The 19,634-nt window shown below is 38.4% G+C and overlaps 1 protein-coding gene across 1 annotated transcript in view; it reads left to right on the top strand.

Moving 5' to 3' along the window:
- Window positions 1-515: 515 nt before the first annotated feature.
- RAPH1 (Ras association (RalGDS/AF-6) and pleckstrin homology domains 1) overlaps window positions 516-19,634 on the top strand; it is a gene marked incomplete at its 3' end in the record, with an annotated part of 100,366 nt that continues 81,247 nt past the window's right edge. The window contains exon 1 of the mRNA XM_082483822.1: window positions 516-684. The remainder of the gene's footprint in view (window positions 685-19,634) is intronic.

The following is a 19,634-nucleotide window of genomic DNA, read 5'->3' as shown; positions in this document are numbered from 1 at the left end:
GCTCCGCCAGGCTCGGCAGCGCGACCGCCTGGGCGAGAGCCAGCGTCCCCGAGGCGGGGGCGGCAGTTCTCCTCAGGGCACCCCGGCATGGAGCCCAGCCGCCCCCCGCGCGCCAACCGCCCAACCGCCCCCCGCGTGCCAACCGCCCAACCGTCGCTCGCGCGCCCAACCGCCCCCTACCCCGCGCGCGCGCAATCGCCCAAAGGCTCCTGGCTACCCCCCGGCGCTGCGGGGTTCTCGCCGCCCCTCGGGCGCTGTCGGTGGGCCCGGTGGGGCGGGGCGAGGTGCGGCCTGCGCGCCGGAAGTGAGCGGCGGGGGGAGTCCGGAGCGGCCGCGGGCGCTGGGGCGGTAGCGGCGTGGAGGGAGCGGTGACTCCGCTGCTGGGCAGGGACGTGCTCCGGCGGCCGGGCGGAGGCGTGTTCCGCGCTCGGCGGAAACAAGGAACGGGAAAGGAAGGGAGCGGCAGTGGGAACCGGTATCGGCGGCCACCATTAGCGGCGGCGGCGGCGGGAGGAGGAGCAGCAGCAGCAGCAGCAGCCGCCGCGGGGGTCTGCAGGCGGAGCGGAGCCCGGGTGCCGCCGCCGGCAGCGAGCGGGAGTGTGCCCGCCGCCTCGCCCCTCTATTTTGTGGGGGCTCGCCGCTGCCCGCCAGCCCGCCGGGGGCTTCCCCGGGAGCCGGGGCGAGGTGAGTGGTGGAGCCGCCGCCTTTTTGGTTTTTTTTTGGGGTTTTTTTTTTGGGGGGGTTTTTTTTTTTTGTTTGGGAGGTGGCGGTAGGAGAGCCGGCGGGCGTCTGCCGGGGCGGGCAGGCGGGGAGCCGCTTTTCCTGCCACTTCCCCTCAGCCCGGCGGCGGGGCGGGGGCCGCTGAGGGACTGCTGCGGCTGGGGGCTGGGCGGGGGGGACCGGAGCGAAGGAGTATGAGAGGGGCGAGGATTTAACGGCTCTCGGTCTGTGTCCTGCGCTCCTCCACGCCCCAAACGTGATCGGCTGATTTTTTTTAAACAGGCTTTGCAGTGCTGATGACTGATGGAGGGGTCTTTTTGGTTTTGGTTTTTTTTTTTTTTTGTGCGTGTGTGTTTCTACCCTTCCCCCCCCCCCGCCCCCCCGGCTTTTCCCTGTGTAAGGTATGCCTCAGAAGAGGCTGGGAAGTAAGCCGGGGATGCGCGAGGGATGTAGTCGGTGGCATCCAGACAATGTCAGCTTGGTGAGTCTCCACCCTGTGGAGCTGCAGGCAGTCGAGTCCCCTGAACAGGCATCGCCAAGTCTCTCTGTGCGACCCGGGGAACAAAACGCGCTCAAATCCTCTTTCTGGGTGCAGAAAGGAAAGATTGGTTTGAATTGCTCGTTACAATGTGTTGTTAAAAAAAAAAAAAAAAAAGGGAGAGAAACCTGAAATCTTTTAAGCTTTTTAGCTATACGACTTACTGGGGGCAGGCTGGTTTGTGAAGAGCCTCCCAAGCAAGGCTGGTCTCTGCATTGGTTTTCATGGATGGGGAGAGTGGTGTATTTTTTCGCATGGGGAAAATCGTTGATGCTGGGAGGGGAAGGAGGAGTGTCTGTATACATGAGTGTCATGTGACCTGTGTAAAATTCATATAGGTATACTTATTTTTCTCCTTTATTAATGCTAGTTGTTTTAAGAAGCTAATGACCTAGCTGTTCATTTTGGAAGGTTTTATTTGTTTTGAATTTGATATCTTGTGTGGCAGAAAATAGTCATCTGCATGTTTGGGCATTGTCTTTGCATTTTATCATTTTTAATAGTCTTTCAAGGCTTTTTATGTTTTTCCTGGGTTATAAGTATACAGAAGGGGACAAACAGCAGTATTTGTAGTGTAATTCCTCTTTTACTGGAGGAATACAGGTACACTCGGTTTCGCACAAGTGTGCTGTTTCATATGGCTAATATCTTTATACTGCCATTCATGTGATGGAGGAATGAGGCACTACTGTAGAATCACACCCACTGCATTTTAAACAAATTGCCTTTTTGCCTGATCCCCCTCACTCCCCTGTCCTCCAGACAGGGACACATTAGCTTGTAAAACACCTTTGAGCAGAAAAATATGTTTATTGATGAATTAATTTAGATGTTTATTGAAACAGTATGTCTAAACCAGCAAATCTTCCTATTTTGCACTCTGTTTAATCAGGTTTCTCTGCTGAGAAGTTTCCTATTAAAATAGAGGAAAAGAAAAATAATCTTGAAGACCAAAGTATGCATCATAAATTCCAGTTCTAGGGAATTCTTTACCCTGAAGTTACAAAGATGCAGACATGTCCATATTTAATATGTGGATATCCTTCTTGGGTGGGTGTGGTGGATAGTGGAACTGTTCTTCTGCACCTAAGTTGGTATGTGGTTTTTCCTATTAGTGGGTGACACTCAAATTACCTTACAGAAATCCACATTAGGGAGACTTTTGGTTTCATAGAACGAGGAGGTAAGTGGCACTAAGGAATTTATTTACTGCCCTCCTACAAATTTTATTTTCAGATATATGTTTCCTTAAAATGGCTTTGGTTTTTAGACTCGTATGACATGCAATGAAATGTCCTTCTACCACTGTTTCTCTGACTCAGCATGGGATGACAGAGAGAAAAGTATTGCTAAGAGCTAAGCCACAGTTCAAGAAAGCAATGTAGTATACCAGTTGTTAATCTTTTGAAAGAATATAAAAAAATAGTGTGAAAAGGGGCACTGACAACTTTTATATAATCTCCAGGCTGCCTTACTTGTGTAGTGTCTTGAGCCCACTCCCTTCAGGTTTGACTTTTAATTTAAAATAGTTTTTTTCCAGGGAGTAGTGCATTGACAAACTGTTTCGAGCTTCCTGCATATCGCAGCCTGTTCCTTTCTTCATGAGGTAAGCTGTGGTACAGAGAACACCTGTTGGTTTAAAGGAGTGTATGAGACTGCTGTGGTAACTTTTGTTGGAAGTGGTTCAGGTTGATTGATTTTAAGAGGCTTTATTTTTCAAGAGATTGTCTCAGTCTTCTGAGTATCAGCCTATGTGAATATTGCCTCATTTCTCCTGTCCCCCAAACCACTGACATTTTTTTAGCAGTAAAGCTACTTTGTTGCTTCTTTATTTGAATTTTGCAAGAATACGAACATAAGCTCCTTTATCTCTTCCTTCAGCATCAAGATTTTTAACAAAATCAGCTAGCTCTTCTAGCCAGAAATAGTTATTTCTTTGTGTTCTTAATGGAACGTCTTTATGCTATATTAATCTAATCTTTGCTAGTTGTACAACTTGCCTTCCGTCTTCAGATGTCTTTCAGCCACTGAAGGGAAAAAAGATAAAACTATCAAACTGGGACAGAGTTAAATCTGAGTGACTAAACCAGTTAGGCAAATACTAAGAAGAATAGTGCTGGAGATCCCAGACGTTAAGTAATTTAGATCACATTGTTAATAGTAGAAAAATCCAAATCTCTTGGTTACAAATTAAGCCAAAGGTTGCAAAATAATCACACTGCCTTTTCTGTGTGTTAAACAATGGTTTTATTACTGAATTTTCAAGTAGAACTGAAATAATGTGCTTCACAGCTTTCCATTAACATATGCGCATACTGAGGACCCTGCTGATTAAATCTAGAACTTGTTACGGGCACTTATCAAAGCCACGAATGTCCAACTTGCATTTCAGCCCCCAACAATAAACCAAACACTGATGGATGCTTATTTTGTGATGTTTCACGCCCTTTCTATGTGATTGCTAGAAGAACACATATGTTGATTTACAGCCGAATCAGGCAATCTCCGATAAACAGGCTTTATAAAAAGGGGCAATCCAGATCTATTTTATTGCTGAGGTTCAATAATATGTTGAAATGACAGCAGACTGCTAAGTAGTCACATTTAGCATATTTCTATGTGGAATGTTAATTTTGTTTAAGGAAGTGTATCTTACAAAACCAAAGTTGTTGTATTGAGTAAGGATTCAAAAAATATCATCATAATAATTGTCAGTCACAGATTCTGAGTGAGTACACATGTTGAATGCTCTCTACCTTTAGGAATGTCTACAAGGTTAGGGAATGCCAGTGAAAAACTTGGGCTGTGATTGCCTGTTACAATTGTTCTTCAGATTGGCAAGGGATTTACGTTTCTTCTTGTTAATCTGCAAGCATTATCATCTCTTAAAAACTGTGTTCATTGAAAATGGCGTATTATTTTCAAGAGGTTAATACTAGAAATTGGTAATAACTATCCAATTAAGTATATCAGTCCCTATGTGAAAGACAAGTAAAATTCCTTGATGACTCAGGTTGCTAATCAACCTTGTAGTTGAAAGTCTTATAAAGACTAAGAAAAGTATGTGCAGCATACTTCTTATGCAACTTGATCCAGATACACTGGCTGATATTTTTTGACTTTTCAATGAGTTAAAGTCACTCCTCTCTCTTTGTCCTAAGTAGTAATTTTAATTATTTGCTGGGACAGGCTCTAGTTGAATTGTTTAATGTAAGATGTTACATGGAATGATATTTTTGGTGACCTTGTATGAAAAAAGAAAGCATCTATTAATGAAGAGCGCTTGAAATGTCTTATTCTGTGAGCTATCACTCTATTTGTTAGGAATTGTATGGTGGAAGATTATGTGCATGAGAATTTGAAACTGGCCTGAGGTTAAATATTAGGAAAATTATTTTTTGACATCTTATTTCATAATGAGTTAGTTGAATTCTATAGAGAGGACTGGGGAGGGAGAAGGAATTCCAGAGCTACTATAAAAACAGTTTTAAAACTTTTTAGTCATAGAACATGATTTTTACCTCTTATTGAATTTCTAGTCACAGAAATTCTTCAGATTAATTTAAGTTGATGAAATCAGAAAGGTGATTGAATCTTCATTGCCTGTGGTCTGTCTTTTTAGGAGAGTAGTGTGTAAGTTGAAAGTTTTTATATGAAAATATTATAGTGAGTCTGGTGAGGGAGTTACTATACACAGTAGCAAAACTGTTATGATATATTTACTTTTCTTGAGTAAATATTTTAAAGTGTTCAAGAACTGAAGTTGTTGCTGGTAAAAAATGCACTGATGTTGCACAGAGAAAATGGTAAACTGAATGGGGATTGTTCTCATTTGTATGAAAACTATCTTAAATATCATACCTTATTGGAATGTTAATGTTGTATCGTTCTAATTGTTGTATTTGACATCTGCTGAAATGGTCTTGTACTGTGTAAGGTTGTCAGTACTCTGTCAATGTAAGTGTTTAGAATAGCAAGTTGTGTTTGTATACTAAAACGGAGTGCTCTTTCGCTTAAGCTATGTTACACACAGATCCAAACCACCTTACTGTTTCCTACTGTTTATTATAGCACAATAGCTGATTTCTAGCAGATCAGGATTAGAAAGAAACAGGAGCAAGAAGTGACATAATTCATCAGTTTTGTGGCTCTGTTCAGTTTTATTACGTGTGTCAGTATTGCACTTTCCTCTAAAAAAGTCTTGGAGAAGTTAGAGAACCTGATCATTTCTCTCAAATGCAAGTATGAAGTGGAGAAATACGCTAAATAGAACATATTCAGAAAGGTGCTGGAGGGAGACTAATTGGCATCCTTCATCTTCTCTGATAACTTTACCCTTCAGAAAGCTTGGGGAGCAGTTGTGTGGGGACTAGCAGAAACTTCTGTTCATGTGATAATTAGAATTGAAGTCCACTGCCTATCGCTAGCATAGGGTCCTTTGCTGCTGCCAGTGTCTCATCGTGTCCTTCCCTTTCCCCAAAGACTTACCAATTTGCTGCGTTTGTAGGACCTGTAGTATTCCTGGCATATCTTTTTGTCCTTAGTACTGGGTTAAAGAAAAATAAAAAAGAAAGTGTAACTGCTGTGCTTAGAGTTGAGGTGTGCAATACAATTACTTCTCATAGTTGGTTTTTTTAATTGTTGCCTTTGTGGCTCTTCCAGTAGGAAGGTTAGTAGTTTGCTTCCTAAAGTATAGCTCCAAGTAGAGCTTGTTGCTTTCCGATGATACATGAACAGACTTCATCTTGATGCAATTTCTGTAATTTATTACCACTTCTCTGCTTTAAGAACAGCCAACTTTGGCATAGAAAAGGTAGTTCATTCCAGGTGATTGTAGTCTTAATGTCTGAACTTGGTTACAGAGTCCTGGTCAAAGTGCTCACCCGAACTAAAACTGTTGTTGAACATGTAGCTTCTGCTTCTGCTATCCTACCTTCATGTATTAGTGACTTGTGAAAAATTCTCCAGGTGCTTCAGGAAGTACTGCAAACCTTCAAGGATTACTCTGTGCAAAATTTTACTTTATTTTCTGAAATCTAGGAAAAATGTTTTCAGAAGTGTCCAAAAGACTTAATTACTAGCCTTACGGAAAGTGTAATTGGTAAGTTTGCATCATCTATTTGTAAAATTGGATTTTGAAGGCTATGTCATTAGTGTTAGAGGTGGAAATAATGAATGTGTATCAATCATTGATATAAAATAACAGTATCTCAAATGGTTAAATTCTTACCTCAAACCAGGTAAACCTGATATCACCTTTGCAGTTAAATCCCTTCAATATATGTCATAAAATTGCCTGCTGAGTTAAGTGCAACATGAAAAGTTGAGTGAGTTACTGCATACTGTGAAAAACTCTACCTTTACAACATAGAATTCATAAAGGGGGTTTTGGTGTGGAATTTCATTCTTTTTGGTACTTACAGATGGTGCTAAGACAGTTTTGCCCCAACTGTGTTGTTTCAATCAGTGATGAAAAAAGTATTTAGTGTTTTTTTAATGTCTCTGGATTTCTTTTAAATCGTTTCATTGATTATTATGATGAAATATCTCTGTCTAAAATGCCTATTTGATTGGTTTAATCTCTGAGAAAGTATACTGAAACTGTTTGGCAGATTTTCATCTCTGTCAAAGGGATTGTAGATTTGTAGTGGTACTCTCACATTTAACTCTGTGAAGTTGCTGAACCGATCCTTGTGATATACCATTTGTGGAAAGACAAATGTTCAGAAGGAAACAGCTTGCGTACGCGTTTACTGGCTCTCCGTCTCTTCTCTTTCCGTCTCTACATGATGAGATGTCTCTGATAGTCTTCATTATAGATGCTATAGAAGATACCATTAGCAAAACAAATGTTCAGGTTCTTTGGAGGAAGTAAAGTTGCTCTACGCGTCGTTTATAAACTTCTTCCAGTCATTAATCTCTGTACAGATGCATTTGCTGTGCTTAGCCACAGGTTTGCTGTTCTCCCTGCTTGCACCTCTGAGGGTGCTGACCCAGTCTCAAGAGCTGTATGTTCCACTTGGTATGTTTTCTAGTAGGTCTCTTAATGAAATGGTGTTAATAAGAGCAAAAGAAAAGTAATTGAGATTAGAGACAATTACTTTTTTCCTTATGCTTTTCCTGGCAGAAATATTCTTAGGTCTTATTTAGCTTTAGCAGTCACTAAATCGTTGTGTGTTAAAAATACTCTTAAAAAGAAGAGACTGGTGAGATTTGCTACACGTAAGTTCTGTGATCCAGTTCACAGCATGATCCATAGCGTGCCAAATTGGTAAAATTGAAGGGGTGATAAGTTGCGGTGAAAGGTTCTACCTTTGGGGAGCTGTTGAGAGACAAAGAGAAGCTACATCCTTGCATAGATTTTCCTAGGCCATGGTTATGTAGTTTTGCAAAATTAAAGGTTCTTTTATCTCTGGGATGTAAAAGCATTTTAAAAAATAAAGACAAACTCCCTTCCAGGCTGCTATTTGCATCTTATGAGTATTAAAAGGCATCTATCCAGGGTTTCAGAATCTGTTGTAGGAAATATTTTGCACCATGATTTTGTAAATGAATTCATTTTCGTATCTAGATTAAAAATGTTATCTATACTGGTTTACAAAATGGGGATGGGTTCTAGCTCAATATTGAAAACAGTAAGTTTTCAAGATGTTTTCAAGATGTTTTCAAACATCTTATGAATGGGACTGATTTTTGCATCTTGATGATGATCTTCCAAAGGTTAAATTGGCTTGGGAAGCTTGTTAGTTTTGCAGAAATACTGTACTAACTGCCTTAATTTTAATCCTGTGTTCTTTTCTACTTTGTGTCTGAGTTCATTGCTTGTTATTCCTCTTCTTTATGGTTTTGAACAAGAACTATTGAATTAGTTGGGAAGAGATGTACTTTCTAACAAACGTGAAACCATTTCATTATGATTATGACAGTGTTGCCTCAGGTTTTCTCATATTGTTTGCTGGGAATACACAAAGATAAGTAAAGATCTGAAGTTCTTAAATTTGTGTTAACTCTGAAACTCTGTCTACGAGGACAAGACACCCTATGTGAAATAAATGGCATATCTACTCTAGCTTCCTTCAGAAGTCAGGACAATGTTCACCGCCCAGGGAGGATCCTCACAATTGTTCTATGGGAGGTACATTACTGATGGATTGTGTCTGGACTTAAAAGAAAGCCTCAGTCTTTGGTATTGTGCTGTTGGCTATTCCTAGGCAGTTTCCCATTCGTGTATGGTTGTTTTTGATTTCATCCTGACTTGCCTAGTTCATGCCTGTATAGTGATGAGGCATCTTGCATAGGACTTTTGATTCCATGCCAGAAGCCAAGCATTCCAAGCTCTCTTTATTTATCCTTAGTTAGCTCCTTTATTTATCCTTGCTTCCTGCTTTTCTCCTTGCTAGAAGGATCACTGTGATCTTATTGCACCATTCAAAATTGAGTTAATCATTGTTGGAATCTGTTTTAATATACCAACGCAAGTTTGGACTTTCCAGGCATCTGTAATCATTCTTCTTCACAGGTGACTAAAGACCTTTTACACAAATGCATTTTGTAGAGAATTAAAAAAAAATATAAATTCTCATAGTGGAAAAAAACTCTTTCAGTGGTTCTGAACCTTTGAAGATAAAAGTCTTATAGGCCTCTGTTCTCTGAGGAAGTTGTCACTTATCTCCTTAATGCGCAACTTAAGAAAATGACCTTTTACTTGGACATGTTGTTCTGAGTGGCTTTGATAGAAACATGAATGATTGCGTGCTATTCCTGGAAAAGCATTCTGCAAGTTTGTTGTGTGTATCAGTGACCAATGTTTCTAGTAGTTTGGATTTTAGTTAACAGTAGTTGTGTCTGAGGGCTTAAGAAAAGCACTTGTATCTATTAAAAAGTGGCATTTTATTTAGGGGGAGACAAGGGAAAGCGTGTAGTTTTTACTCACTAATAACTTTGCAAGGTAGTAATACCAACTAAAACTTTTGAATTCTTTTGGCCATCTCTGAGCACGTCACAGGTCAGAAGAACAACTCTGCCTGAAGCTGGGTAACAGAAGATCACTTTTTCTTTCACCTCTACTCAGGTATGTCTATCAATAAGTAACTTAGTGTTATCTTATGATCAGTTCTGTGAAACTGAAAGTTTATTTGTCAGATTGATGTGAGTACCAACAATAAATTCCTGCCCACGGAGGAAGAAAAGTAATTATATTCCTAAATAAATGTGCAGTTGTTCTGGATTAGAGACCTTGGAGATTCTTCCCAAGAAGCACAGCAGAAGTGAGAAGTCTCATTTTCAGCAATTACATTGAAGGAGAAGGAGGGTCCAATAGAAAAGGGGGAAACGCCGTCTTTCCTTCTGGCAGAGGGCAAAATTGAAGCAATAGAGAAATGAGTGAAGTTTCTGGGAGCAACCACATATCCACATCACAGTTCTTAAAGTGAAACTTGCAGTGTCTTTATGAAAACTGCTCTGTGTTAACTAAACTCCAGTTGATAGTGCAGCATACAGCTTAACCTTTTGTGTTTGCTATCCTAGTTAGTGAAAATCAGAGGCTTTCTTGTTAAAAATAAAATAGAAAACAAATCCCCGCTCAAGTGCTTGTGATTAGCTTGAACGAAACTTTCTATTTTGATATTGCTTGTTCCTGTTTGCCTTGAATCTGTGCAGAAACTTCAGAAGGTCCTCAAAAACAACAACAATTTAAAAAAAATCCCTTGGAATTAGTTATTACTAATGATATATTTTGCAATGAAAAATCTTAAATTATCTTTTATCAACGGGAATAGACTATTCCTGGAATGACTAGTGTACATTGTAGGGTTGAAAGTTCAGTGTAGAGCAAACAAAGTATTTTCAGACCGCGCACTTGCAACTTCAGTGGTGTTTCATTTCTGAAATGCGATGACTTGTGTGTCTCTCTTTGAAAAGGGGTGTCACTTAATCTTCGTCCTCCTGTAGTAGCAGGTAGTTATGTACAAGTGTCATGTAGGAAGTTAGCTTGGATAGACTGTTATGCTCAAAAGTTTGGGGAATTAATTTATGTGTCTCTCTTTTCTGGGCCTAGATCCTTCAAAAGTATCTTAGGTTTGTGTGTCCTTTAAATTTAAAATGCACATAGTATAGGAAAAAAACATTGTCATGTGACATGAATTCCTTTGATTTAATGTACAGGCTGTCTGCTGTCATTGTCATGAGAAGAGTTTAAATTGAACTGCTGTTGCTTGCTTTCTGGCCTAAAGACTGATCTGAGTGCAGTACGAGGCATGTTATTTTATTATCTGTGACTTTTAAAATTATTCCTCATATCTAGTACCTTCTGATGATTACTTTTCCCCACTAATTCTTGTGTAGCATATACTTTCTTATTTTGAAGACGACAACATAAATTGTTATGTCCTTGTATAATGTGACATTGGGCCAACCTCATGTCTTTGTATGCTGTGAAGTAAAAGGTGTATTAACGTTTGAGAAATGAGAACTGAGCCTGAAACCAGTAATAAAATAGGTCTCAAGTGTTTGTAAAACAGGACAATGTGCATTAAAGCAGTGTCTTCCAAAGACTTTATTTAGTTTCCCGATTTTTGTAGAGCATAATAGAAACGCCTATCTTCTGAGCCTGGATTCCACCTCTCCATTATTTTTTTTTTTCCAATCTTGAAGGTACACAGTCATCTTTTTGTTTAAAATGTACCTCACCTAAAGCTAGAAGGCCAGAACTTTTTAGTTTTCTGTATTTATGCTCATTATTAACTTTCTGAGATAAGGTTAACCTGGCATACTCTTTGATACAACTCTTGACAGGCTGTGAGCGTTTGAGAACAACATTTCCATATACGTGATCTGATGAAACATGATGAAATCTTACAAGATATTGATATGTCTTGTGTAGTAGTACATTTTTCCAGTTAAAGCTGCCTAAAATATTTTTCTACTTTAGAGTGTGTTGAAAAGCAAGATAAAGGACCAGTTGTTCTCTTATGAAAATGTTAAAAATTGCAGCTGACCTTATGTTGTCTGCATTCTTTTTGCCTTTCAGTATGGATTTAAATATTTGGGTTTACAACTGCGCGTGCTTTCACTATGTTACAATGTGCCATAAGAGCTGAGAAGGCATAGCCTACTGATAAATTCAGCAGCTGCTTCTTCATTCCAAAAATTACTTTTGCTGGATTGCTTTCCTTAAAATGTTGGTATTTTAGCAAGATGCAGGCAGTATTATTGGCAGAAATATGGAACTAACATATATTCAAAATTAGGGCTTTTCTTGTTTCTGCAGTATGATTAAATATATTGTTTTGTATCTGGATACTGTATATAAAGTATGCATCTTAAATCATCACCTTTTATCATGTCTATTTATTCCAAGACACTCAGGCTGAAGTATTGGTCTTTTTGAAGTATAGTGACAGCCAGTGTGACATCTAGCCAGTGGTATCTAGCATATGAAGTTGGTTTCTTTTAATAGAATTTTGAATACGTAGGTGGTTAACCAGTTGAAAAGTTATATCATTCATTCACTTGTGAAAAGAAAATTTAAAGTTTTGCCTAACATGACTTGTTGTGGGTAACTGTAGTGCTGTGATGGAGTCATCTGTTAAACTAAAGAACACTACTTTGTGGGGGAATTGAAGGTCCAGTAAAAGAAGCCCTTTACTTAATATTTCTTTTATAACTTCTGAAGTTCAGCTTGCATCTATAATGTGATTAGTAACATTTCACTGGGGTGCAGGGGAGTAGCAGCAGTCTGGTTCTGTGTGCATCAAGAATCGTCCATGTAGTTCCATGGAACTGGTTTGAACACATGGTTTGAGGCTTGTATTTCAACACTAGTAAAAGCAATGATCTTCCTGTCATTAGGTGTGCATGCGGCACCCTGGTATTTAATGGAATACATATTGATAACTATGTAGTTTTCATGTTTTTATTGCCACTATGCTTAATGTATTTTATATATCATGTTTAGACAATCTGTTTGTAACTGATCTTTTTCTTTCCAAAGATGAGCAAGATAAGCACTGAAATGATATTAATGACTTTGCATTCTGTAAAAAAATTGATTTGTGCCCTCTGTGTATTGCTGATCTTTTATAGTATCTTGAGGAGTAGGACATTATTTAAAAAGAGGAAGTTAAGTCTACCACAGAGGAAGCATATTATGGATTAAATGCTGTTCTTGTCATCTTTGAACCAAACTTTTTCTGCTGTACTCTTACATGCATGTTTTTTTTTCTTTATGCAGTTCTCTACCTGAGTTGCAGACAATGAATGGTTTTGAAAGTTGTATGTTTAGCGCTCTCATCCTCTTTTTTGGGTATTGGTCTTGGAATGTTTGCTTCTGAAATGCTGCTTGGTTACAAACTGGATAGGTAGAAAAATCCTTTTTTCTGTGCTCAATTCCTTCCTGTACTTGGGCTTGTGTTTGCGTGCATGCTCTTAAGTTTGGTGGCTAGAATTGTCCCACAGGAGATATTCTGTCCAGTTCTCAGTGGATGTAATATTGTTCTTGGTGTTCCCCATGTCAAGATGCACACGGGGGGAGGTTGAATAGTATAACTAGTTATTCTAGTCCTGTGCTTTGTGCCTATTCTTCTCAGCTGGGAGAAATTCTTTACGTGATGAACAAGAGTTGGAAAAGGAGCTGAGAACTTGCTTTCTGTGACTTGATTTCATTTAAAAAACCATAACATGTCAGGAATAATAGAGCTGGAAAGAAGTACTGTTAGAGTTGACCTTAATACTTAGCACAGAAGGCTGTGAATGATTGCTGTTTTAATTGTTTTCTTCTGAGGGAAGGTTGTGACATCAGATAAAAAGTTAAGACCAAGAATAAACAAGGTTTTGTGCATCCCATTTTTTTTTACAGGTATTTCTTAACAAATGATGAGGTGAGGTACGCTCTGGCTTGTAATTGAGCTGTTTCATCTCCAGATCTCATAAGTGGTTGCGCTGAATTGTATAGAGGCATGGATTCCTGGTAGTCGTTCTCAGTGGTAGTGCCATGGGATCATAACCAGTCACTTCCCCTAATAAGTGTGAAGGTCCACTGGCAGCTCTGACAGAACAGCTGTGACTGATGTTACAGCATGCTGTAACTAGTTGTTGAGTCATTCACTACTGATCTACTACAGCTACTGTCCAGTAAATCATGAATTTTGGCTAGCTTCTTGACTAAAATTTCCATGTGCACCTTGATGACCAGTCTTTCAAAGAGTGGTTATTACACTAACTTTGCACTGATGACAGTTTTGTCAGGCTTTTGCTATACTGCTGATATTCAGGCAATATCAGAATATGAGGTTAATATTTTAGAATACTGTTGAACAATAAAAGGAGAGCAAAACAATATGACCCCTATCTTCAGCTTTCTCTAAGTTCAGTAAAACATTAATTGTTTATACGACTTCCTTCAATATGATGGGCCCAGGTAATTGCTTCCTTGTGTATTCTATTTATATGTATCATCCTTCAAAGAGTGTTGAAGTGTGTTTCTGTCAAATGCAAAAGAGCATCTTCAACAGACTGCCAAATCCAGCTGTATGAGAACAGAAGTTGCTTCAGCTTCACCAGCGCAATTTAAAACCTACCTTGTGTATAGCTTAATAAAAAAAACCAACCCAACCCAAAAGTACTCAGCCCCAAAACCTGTGTTCTGTGTGGAAATGTTCTACTGATTTATTTATTGAGACTGAAGTATTTGAGGACTTTTAGTAATGCATTGTGTTGGTAATACTACCAGCCTCTTGTCTAGTGCTTTTTATGAGGAGTATACAAAAAGTATACTGGTATAAATAAAAGTAAAGCTTTTTCCTTTCTAACTTCCTAACCTGTCTAATAGAGTTGTAGCTAGAAAGCGATAGTAGTGAGTACTAGGAATCCATCCTTGGTCCGTGTGACCAGCCATGTTTAGCACAGCAACAGCAGCAATGTGTGGAAATCTTTCCCAACTTTTTTTCACTGACTTTTGGACTTTTTTTTTTTTTTTTCCTGCAAAAGGTGGGCTTTTCTCATTTATTTTTCTTTACTAGAAAAAGGGTGGGGAGTCTCATGGTTGGGGTTTTTGTTGTTGTTAGTGGGTTTTTGTTTGATTTTAGGTTTGGTGTGTGTATTTTGGGTGTTTGTTGGGGTTTTTTTTGTTTGTTTTAAGAAAAAGCTTTTTGAGGTTTTCCTTCCAGTTTGTGAGTTGTATGAATACATTTTAAATGGCATACTGTCTTTTGCATGTTTGTAATGTTGTTCAGTCCCAAATATGTTATTGTAAGTCTAATATTTCTTGACTTTTTAACACTGTTTCTTCTTTCTGCTATCATTTCCTCTTGGAAAAAGATGACCTGATTTCTTTTAGATGAATTGGAAGATTTATATAGAGAAACTTGGATTTTCTGTCTTGGCATATACAAATTGCTTAGATTGTCTGCTTCACCCTGCAGATAGTTTAGTCTTAAGCTTTTTCTTATGATGGGAAGGAGAGGTCTTCTGGTTCCTTTCAGTACTTGATTATGAGAGGGGGGTGATGATGTGTTTGTATTTCTGTGGGAGCTTTGCATCAAGGAATATCCAGTACCATAATGAAGTGATTGGAATTAGTCACTTCAACAGTTTTAAAGGCTTTTGCAGGACATGACAGTGGGAAAAGGCTAATTTATGAACATTAATTTTATTAATAACAAAAATTAATAGAATTTTAAAACTGTTTTGTTAATATGTTTAATCTAATTCTTATATGGCATGACCTATGAACTGAACTTGTGGATGATTTCTGAGTTTAGACATTGTTAACTGGATTTATTCATTTTTCTTATTTATATCCTGATGTTGTTTTGGTTGCAGCATTTGAAATATTTTACATAGTGGTGTCAACAAGCATAGGGGAGTTTTCTAAACTTTTCTTTTGTACTTTATTAAATGCTTGGGTTGTCCTTGACCTGATTTAAAGTCTGATTTTTGTCCCACTCCAACCTGCTAAATCAATTTGGCAATCAACTTCTTGATGTTCCAATTTATACAAAAGCATATAGAGATTTTGTTATCATTTGACCTGTTTAAAAGCTGTTGCTTTGAGTTATGTCGGATCCTTTCAGCCATTGAGTCACAAATAACTTATTCAATCTCTTATTCTTCTCCTAATAAGTCTATGTGCTATGAAAATTCAGATGCCTTGTCTGTTATATCCTCTATTACTTTATCTTAAAGGCCCAGAGTTAACTTTCCTTGTTTATCCATAGAACCAATCAGCTTGTCTTTTATCAGGCTGCAGTGTGAAAACCTGTTTACTTCGTGAAACATTTTCATCTGAAGTCTAGCATGGCACAAGCCCTGTTAAATCACTAGAAGCCTTCCTGAAAGGCAAAGCATTGATGAAAGTGTTCTTGGATGCTAGGCTTAAAATCAAAAGGCACTGAACATGTTCTGAAAATGTTTTACTGAAGTTAGACTATCCATTTTAAAATTAGATTTCATTATGCTTGTTGGTTTTACTGATGTGCCATACTAGTCGAAAAGCTGGAGTTCTACGTTGCCTTAATTTTCCAGCTTTTAAGAAGTTCCTTGTTCATTTTCATGGTCAGGAACCAAACAGTTTCTTTACGGTTTTATGTCTCCTTTTACTACTGAGTAGAAGGGCGATTAATGTCAGGGGATACCTTGACAAAAGAGCTATATTTCTCATTACAGGATCACGTTCTCTACCCATCCCTCTGCATGCTTTAGAGTTAATCAAGTGAACTAGTAGTTGTGATGTAAGTGAACAAGATGTGATGTCCTGACCTGTATGAATGTACTTTAATGTTGCTTCTTGTGAATGAAAAGGAGAAGGGGGTGGGGAAGAAAAAGCAGAGGTGGTGATTTAATAATAAGACCTGTAATACCTCATCTTTGAGATGGAATGACATCTCTAATTCTGAACAGTAAAGACAGATGAATTTCAAGATGATAGATTTCAAGGCCTCCAAAGAAGCAGCTTCATTTCATTCCAGTGTTTCCCATCTGCTGATGGAAACAGACGTGTGACACTATCAAATGCAACATGCCTTTACAGTCTGGATGTTGTCCCTGGCAGAAGTTATTAATAAATAAGTATACATATTATATATTTTAGTAATTATAAGCTACCTTTACTGCAGAGATGTGTTGGGATGCAGGGAGAATGTACAGAAAGCTCCTAGTGGAATGAAATTTATAACTCTGCAAAACTGATTTCCTTTTTTGGCTTGTGAACCTGTTCTTATTTGTCACAAGTTGGCCCCTTAACGTATGCTGGGCTGTAGCTCCTATCAGCAGAACTTCATAAATTCTTTGGAAAGATAATAGGAAGAAGTTGCCAGCAAGACTTAAACATGAATGGGCATTTAGAGGTCTGAAGGAAGATAGAAAACCAATAAAAGCCATGAAATAATTTTTTTTTAAGCTTCTTTGTAAATCCTTTCATGGTGCTGCTCTTTTTGATTTAATTCGGCTTGAGATAGAGAGCTAAGATTCAAGCGTAATAATCTTTCCTACAAAAAATGAAACTAAAAAAATATTGCATCCAATTCACACCTCACTGTTAGCAACCAGAGGAAATGAGACCATAGACTAATGGAATGTTCCACAAAATTTTGCTTCTGCATCAACTTTTTCATAGTAGACATATACAACTTGGAAATTATTTTGCTTTTAAATGTTGAGGTGCTAATGAATTAAGAGACTTACTGTAGTGTGGCTTTTAAACTGGTTGCTGCCACCTACATTTTAAATAACTACTTTTGCCGCTTTGTTGTTCATTTTAGCTACAGCAAATTAATGCAGATCAGTTGCCAACCCTTGTCCTTAACAAGATGTGAATGTGGTCCAAGTAATTACCATTTCTGCTGTCACAAATGACATTGCTTATACAGTGTGGTCAACTCGGTACAGCTGCTTTAGCAGTAAAAATAGTCATTGTGGTACACATTCCACTTTTTGTGCAGTATTATGTAGCTTATTCATCTGGCTCAATCCTTAGAGAGGTCTTTATACCAAAGAAGATATTTTTGAGGAAACAAAAATAATTGTTCTTTTGGGATGTTCAGAAAAAACTTTACTCTGAGGCTTGCCAAATTGTTACACAGCTGTTAAGATGATATAATGGGTTTTTGTTTGACTAAGGTTGTAAATGCGAACTTCCTTCCTCCTGCGTTTATAATTAATCTAGCTGTATGCAGAATTTGTGATAAAACTCTTCCAAATTTCTGTTGAGGGAGAGTACCTGTGAAATGCTTAGAAACTTCAATATGCTGTTTATATTTGCTTATGAAATGGGTGACCTAATTTTCTGTGAACTAGATGTAACCTCCTCCCCTAGTCCTGCCAAAAGAATGTATGTCTAGAATAAGAGTTTGTCCTGGTTTTATATAGCAGAAAAATATTAATTTGTGAGAATTCTTGACCAGAATACCCTTAATACTGGGAGGAGTTTGCTATGGTTAAGTTGCAATAGAGCATACTTAGTCAAACTTCAAAAATGGGCTCAGAGTGGACAGTAGGTTGTGTTTTGTTTGTGTATGTCAGGTATTCCTGCATTTGTTGTGAGCCATGTTTCCTGCTGCTTTCCAAATTATACTGAAGGAAATTACAGCACTGGCTATCAGCCTTGTGGACACAGGCTTAAGTATTCTGGAAAGGAACTGAGACTGGCTGCAGTGATACTGTAAACTGAGGTAGTATTTTGCCTGAGGAAGGGCATGGCTCTTTGAGCATGATGCAGATTCAGTATACATTGCAGTATAGGCGTGTTTTTAGCTGTTTTTCTAACTAATTTTTAATGCTTAGAAATTGCATGTAAATGTTTTCATGAGGACATGAATTTTTGTGTTCTGTAGGAAAAAAAACTGAGGTTGTGTGTGTTAATAATAAATCTACAAAAGGTTTGGGGTTTTAACAATATTGTAGTATCAATATGTCTGTAAAAGGTGCTTTTAAAATATTTGACTAACTGAGAAAAGTCATCTGTAAGTTAGTCTTCTTGCAAAGTTTTCATTTTTCCATTGAATTCGGGAAAGAATGAGCCTTGATGGCTTCTGATCTTAAGGTGTGATGGCAAAAAGAGGCAGAAATTTTTGTTTCTTGACAGTGTTGCTTATATGAAGTTTTCTAAAGTTTGTGGCTTTGATTTTCAGTTATATAACAAAATAATAATAAATGCAGTGTGTATGTTTTGTGATCACCTTTAGAGCCAGGTATGGGGACGACAAAGACCCTGCTTTCAATGGCAACAACCTGTTTGCACAGAGAATCATGAGAAACCATAGCCACAGCTGGGAGTGTAGTTGGCTGGTACCCTTGTTTGAGTACTGAACTCTACACCTGTTAACACCAAAAGTTTCCAAGATGTCATTTGAGTTAGGGAAGCCTTGAGAGTGTGCTAATGAGATGTGTCTATGCTAGAGAAGGACAATGGGAAGTGGTCGTTCTTCCTTCTCCAGGAAATGGAGTACAGGGTCCTTCATCTTGCAGTAAGAGAAAGTTCATTTCAAACACTGAAAAGCAAAAATTGTTTGTAGTTGCAATTAGCATTCTTTTTAAAAACTTAAGAGTTTCAGGGATCTACAGCAGAGTATTTTTGTAAGTATTCTTTACACTAAATAAAGGTCTAGCAGAAGAGATTTCAAAAGTGTCATTCCAAAGGAATTCTGCAGTCTTGACTCTGGCAATGTGGGGAAAAGATTAGAAAATTCTTACCTTGCTTGAGTTACTGCAGACTTCGCTTGGCACTGTTAATGTCTGGTCATTACACAGAATTTTATGAGCCCTTAGTATTCCTTGTTTGGAATATGAGTGATTTTTTTTTTTAATTTTTTATTTTTTTACGTATTAAAGTATCTCCGTGTATTCTTATGAGAGAATTTGAATTTATGTATTTCTGAAAATATTAAGGTATGACATTAACCATTCATGCTCATATCTTTTTGGTTTTTGAAAAACACCAACAAAACCCCAAAGCGCAGATGTAGTTATTAGCGTGTAATGGTTTATAAAGCACCTCATAAAGCCTGGAAGGCTGTGAAGGAATGTTGGAGCAAGGGTGCTCTGTTGTGTGCCTGAAGCTGGTCATCCCATTTCTCCTTCTCATTGGTCATGACAGAGTCAGAGGCAGTCAGCTGCGTGCTGGTAGTGCCAGTAGACTGTGCATACTTGTCTGAATGAAGCCATATACAAACTTGGAAACAAATGTGCACATGTGTATCATGGCTTAATTTTTGTATGAAGACTTCAGAATGTATCTTACACTAGCAGCAGAGGCAACCTATACCAACTAGTTAATGTATGCTTCAAACAATGAAAAATTGAAGTGACTTTAACTTCATGGAATTGATAGTAAACTGCACAATTATTGCTGTATCCAAATGAGATATTCTTAGAGTATCTCAAG

Source organism: Vanellus vanellus (genome assembly GCF_965231255.1).
Source record: "Vanellus vanellus genome assembly, chromosome: 5".
NCBI classification, from domain to species: Eukaryota; Metazoa; Chordata; class Aves; order Charadriiformes; family Charadriidae; genus Vanellus; species Vanellus vanellus.
This window is presented reverse-complemented; position numbering and strand designations above follow the sequence as displayed.